Raw genomic sequence first — 6001 nt, forward strand, 5'->3', positions numbered from 1 at the left:
TTACCTTCGAGGTGGTATTCCGCAAGGGGACAGCTTCTGGGTACCTGGTGGCGTAGTCAAGGACGACAAGTATGTGTTGGTGGCCTCGAGTCATTTTCTCCAAGGGACCCACTAGGTCCATGGCAATCCGTTCAAATGGGATTTCAATGATGGGGAGGGGCACTAAAGGGGCCCGAAAGTGAGGCTGGGGGCTGTGTAGCTGGCATTCTGGGCATGTAGCGCAGAACCTCCTCATGTATGCCCGGCCAAAAGAACCTCCTTAAGATTCGGGCCAGTGTTTTTTCTACCCCCAAGTGCCCTCCAAAGAGATGGCTGTGGGCCAAGCTCAGAACAGCTCTTTGGTGTTTCTGGGGCACCAGAAGCTGGAGCACCTTCTCTCCATTTACTTCCGTAGCCCGATACAGTAAATCCCCCTTTAGCATGAAATATGGCCCTGGACCCCGAGTTTTCCCCTCCACAGGCACTCCATCTATCTCTGCCACGTCTTTTCTGGCATTGACGTACCTCGGGTCTTCAGCTTGGTCTCGGCCAAAGTTCCCTTGTGCCGATCCGGGTTGTTCAAGATCCAAGGGACCCATTTCCACCTGTGCTTCCGGTCTGGTGTGATCTGGTTTGGGGTCCGCTTCGGGGCCTTCCTCTCTCAGGGCAGCTTCTCTAGCTGTGGCCCGGGTCTGCCTGCCCACCATGGCTGGTTTCAAACCCTGGGCCAAGATCCTTGTACCCAGTGCCTTGGCCGCCCTCCTTTCGGCCCTGGTCTTTCAGCCCTTCCCTGGGGTCGGGAACAGATCCTCAGCAATCTCGGAGAACATCGGGGGGTGGCTATCTAGGGAGCCAGTCCATTAGCTTCAAGGCCCTCTCCTTCCCCGGACCTCTCCAGGAGAAGTAGGGTTCCAAACCCTGGGAAATCTCTTCCTATGAGTACCGGATATGGAAGCCTAGGAACTACTCCTGCTGTCACCCTGGTGACAGCTCCCGGAACTTCGACATCCACTGGGACGGTTGGGTAGTAACGGCCCCATGAACGCAAGTTACTCCTGTGCGTTTAGCCTGTGTCAATTGGCTGCGCTTTACAAATTTCCCAGAGATGAGCATAATGGCACTCCCGGAGTCTGCCAGGGCCAGGGTCTTAACTCCATTTAACTTCACAGGCCTCGTATACCTATGTGGGGTTAGGGCGACCCCCACCAGGTGGATTAGGCTGCAGGAGTCTGCCCAGATCCCCAGGTTACATTGCATGGGTTCCTCCGAATTGGGGCATTGGGCAGCTATGTGTCCCCACTCCCCACATGCATAGCAATGGTAGGAGGCCCTAGGCACACCTTTATCCTTTGGGCTAAGGGGTCTGACCCTATACTCTCTTCCCACATCACCCCGTCCTTTGGTAGCCTCCAGAGGGCCCTCCGTTTCCCTCATCTTCCGCCCAGTCTTCCCCGGATTCTCGGGTGTCTGGATCCCAGGAACTGGGGTAGGCCTTTTGATCCGGGGTAAGTCCTCTCTGGTGGGTCAGGTAAGACCCCTGGCCGTTACCCGTCTCTCTACTAGAGCAACTAGTTCATCGTAGGAAGACGGGTCATTCTGGCCTACCCAGGCGCGGAGGTCCGGCGGTAGTCCCCTCATGTACCGGTCAATGACGAGAATCTCAAGGACCTTCTCTGGCCGGTGGATCTCTGGCTGCAGCCACTTCTGTGCGAGATGGGCAAGGTCGAATAGTTGTGATCGTGGGGCCTTGTCTTCCTGGTACCTCCAGCTGTGGTATCTCTGGGCCCGCACAGCCATTGTTACTCCCGCCCGAGACAGGATCTCTGTTTTTAACTGGTGATAGTCTGCTGCAGCTACTGCGGGCAGGTCATAATAGGCCTTTTGGGCTTCTCCATACAAAAAGGGGGCGAGGATACCAGCCCACTGGGCCTGGGGCCAAGCCTCACGGGTGGCGACCCTCTCAAAGGTGAGGAGGTATGCCTCCACATCATCCTCCGCAGTCATCTTCTGCAAATAGCTGGTGGCCCGTAGTGTTCGCATCCCCTCTGGCCCAGGAGTGTGGGAGGTCAGGGTCTTCAGGTGGGTCACCACTTCTCGCAAGAGGGCCCGGTCCTGGTTGGCCTGGCTGATCAGCAACTGGTTAGTATCTTGCTGGAGCCACATTGATTCCTGCTGTGAGGCTATCTGAGCCCTGGTGGCCTCTTGCTGGGCTGCCGTGGCTTGTATGAGGGCCTTGTCTATGTCCTCCATTATGGACAGGGTTTTTTTTTTTCCCCCTCTTCTTCTCTCTCTCTAGCTGCTGCGCACAAATCCCACTCCTGACACCAGTTGTGGCAAGGTGGGCCTGTTTTGCCCCGTGGGTCTGCGCTCCTTACGGCTATGCCGGTGGTGCGGCTGGGTGGGAGCAGGGGGGGGGCCCGGTCCCGCCCTCTACCCCGGGCCCCGACCCAGGGACCCTGCAAGGAGTAGCCTCAAACAGCTTAGTCCAAGGGGCTACTACCTTCCCTGGGTCGCTCTTCTGTAGCCCCCCCGGCTTGTGGCTCTCCTTCAGGTTCTCCTCCGGTCTCCACACCTTGCAGCAGCTCCGCTCCTCTACTGATTCCACACCTTGTAGCAGCTCTACTCAACTCCCTCTCAGCTGCCCCCATCTGCCTGACTGGGAGGCTTTTAACTGCTGGGGCAAGTTCCTTGATTGGCCCCAGCTGGCCTGATTGGCCTAATTGGCCTAATTGTCCTGGAGTGGCTGCAGCTGGCCTGATTGGCCTAATTGCCCTGGAGTGGCCGCAGCTGGATCACCCAGGGAACAAAGATTTGTTAAGCCTGGGGCTGATATATATGCCTTCCAGCACCCTCCTATAGCCGTCAGGGCTGGCCCCGTCACAGTAGTTTGCGTAACTTCCGTCGACTGCCGCCGAATGGCGCGGTAGGTGTGAACCAGCCTTGAGAGAGAGATCAACCACACTGACTTTGGCCATTAAGCTGCACACCCTGAGGCTAAGGGGATCAAGCCACACAGCTGCGGGGTTATAGTGACATCTATCCCAAATGGGGAATGGGCACGTTTGCCACATGACACAGACAAAGGAAACAGCTGTAAGAATATAGTTTAGCATAAGCCACTGGCTTGTCTGGTTTCTAAATTATAAGCTATAAAGCAAATCGATGGGATAAATATTGAAAGCTTCAGCTGGCCACACTTAAATTACCAACTGGTGATGGTTAGTTACCATAGGGATCATCAGTACTAACTTCATCACAGAGGAACAAGGTTTGCTTCTCAAAGTACGAGGCCATCTTTGGTGCCACTGGAGAACAGTTTGCAGGGAAAGTTGAAAAGATGAGCGAGGGTAAGAGAAGTAACAGCACACATAAGCAAATCAGATTATTATGTTTTTCAATATCCATAGCTTCACTTGTTTTCTGAATAGAAGTTCAGCTCCTCCATGTCCCCAGCGCTGAGGGATATTCACTGCTTTACACACAGGGAGCTGTGGAGCTCCTGTGCACTTCTATAAATGAGAAGATAAACAGCTCCGCTACTCAAAGGCATGCCGACCTGCAGTGTATTGAGAATATCCATTAAATAGATTTCCACTATAGGATTATTTTTTTTTACTTATTATAAATTCATACTACACGAGCTCTCTATACTTTCATGCTGACTCTAGCTTTGTGCTGTCAAAGCTATTTAACTATGCTACATTGCCTCAGCACTTCATTTTACTGCAGACTGGTTGTATTTCATTGCTTGTTTGGTAACTTCTCAAAAAAATCATCCCATGGTAACATAACAAAAAAGCTTTATCATTTTTTTTTTCCCCTGAGTAAGTCAAAATTCTTTTGAAAGGAGCTGGCTTTTGAAAACTCTTGTGTATTTTCTTCCCTTTTACCTTTTTTATTAGGAGAATTAGACAAGGAAGATTCTTGGCAGAACACGGCTAAGGACTCGATCTTGCAAAGATTTACAGATATGATTAAAATTAAGCAGCTGAGTAATCCCATTATGAATTTAGGATGAGTTAAAAAAACAAAAAATAAAACCTATTGACTTCAGTAAGACTATTTGCATGCTTAGAGAGAAGTGCCTGGGTAAATCTTTGCAGAATTGGGGCCCTACTCAGAAAATTTGACACTAGTGTTAAGGAGAGACAAAGTTAAAATGACCATGTGTGTGTATTATAGTCAATACAATAAGCTATCTTCTTTAATTTCTCATAGACCGTCCCCCCAAATAAGACATGTTTCATTTTAAATCACTCCTTTTAGTCTATTGTTTTTATAGCATGCAAATCATAGCAGGCAGTTTATGAATAAAACATGCTGTGCCCCCGAGAGTTTACAGTCTAGTCTACATTGGCAGATCACTCAGCCCGTGGAGCCCCAGTAAAAGTCAGGGGGGCTCTGTGCAGCCACACGTATCTGCCCTTACAGACTTGATTACAGACTAATCCTAGTCGTGACACAATACGTGGGGCTCCAGGGTGAGGAAGCATGAGGTTACAGCAATGCGATCAGTCATTTATGAGTCTAGGTATACGCACATCTTGGTGGCTTAGCTGTTACTACTGACTCACTTCTTGTGGGCACCACAGGAGAGAATCTTAAAATTGTATAGAAATATTTATTTTGGAAATCACTGCAGGAATGTCTCAGATGACAAGGTGTGCAAGCACCTTAGCTGGCTCTCATATGCCAGAGCTAATGATTTTTCTTCAGAGCCCAAATACAGAAAGTGAAAGGCTAATTAAAGGTAGTTAAGGGCAGGAAACGATTGTTTCACAAAGAAATGTGTAATGACAGCTCAGATGGTTAAATGATTAAACTGCCTTCAGAAAAAACTATCATGCCCGAGGGCCTCAGTCCTTCATGGAATTGAGCATCTCTTTCAAGGCCTTTTTGTCCTCTATTTCCAGAATGGGTTCTTGGCACCTTGCCGGTGACACTCAGCACCTCACAGGATTGGGAATGAAGACCATATGTGTGTTATTGCTATATTGTGCTTACTGAGCATTTAGGTAGACATATCTTCCAATATACTTAGAGCCTGATCTTGCAAGACAGATGCTGTCTGTGGCATAAATATTTTGTGGTTTCAGTACATTTTTCAGCCTGATCTAAACAGTGACATGCATGGCAGCTGTATCTGTGGGTAAACGGGGCCATTGTAAAAGCACTTCAAGCTGGAAAGCTGAGAGATTCAGACATAACAGATACATTTTGCAGTCAGTCCAGTCCATCCATGGTAGTTTATGGAATGCTCTGGATACTATCAGCTCTTTAGCACATGGAATCATCCAGAATGGACTGTGTCACAGTGCAAGTGCAACCAAACAACCCCTCCCACAAAACCAAACCATTGAAGAGTAGGGAGTTGTGGAATTGCCTGAGGGCAAGAGAATTCATACAAGTTGAGTTCCATCCTCCCACACTCAACCGCTTCCAGTTCTCTATCAGTTCTTCATCTGCCTTGTGCAGCCAGATGACAGGATGGACCAGCTCCAATTCTGTTTAAGCCCTGGGATACCTTAAATAAATAAACAGACTTGGTGGTGGGACATCTCTTCCACCCCTTATAATTGGAGAGATGTGGTAACACAGGCTTCATCCAATGACACAACATCCCCCATAGGCTTGGCAAGCTGATCAATTGACTGGTCATATAATATCAATTGACTGCCTATAATTTGACCACAGTCAAGTATTACAGTAAGAATGCCCAGATGTAAGCAGCAGGGGCCTACCTTATTGATTGAACCATTCTTTCATTATTTAGACCTTCATTTTGTTGTGTTTCACATTTTTCTGAGTTAAAATAACTCAGTTAAGTAACTTTTTTTTTTAAATGAGGCATATAAGTTGTGATATAGCGAAGACAGAAGGCTGTAGGAAAGTGATTGAAGGCAGATATATAAGCCTCAGAATGCTCCAGGCTCTGTTCCCTGCAGTTTAGCTGAGGGGCATTAGGGGGCAATTAGGAGCAGCTGGGGGCAATTAGGGACCAGCCAGGTGCTCCATAAAAACC

This window comes from Emydura macquarii, unplaced genomic scaffold, assembly GCF_026122565.2.
Source record: "Emydura macquarii macquarii isolate MOO-44397 ecotype Brisbane River unplaced genomic scaffold, CSIRO-AGI_Emac_v2 contig_2531, whole genome shotgun sequence".
In the NCBI taxonomy this organism is placed as follows: domain Eukaryota; kingdom Metazoa; phylum Chordata; order Testudines; family Chelidae; genus Emydura; species Emydura macquarii.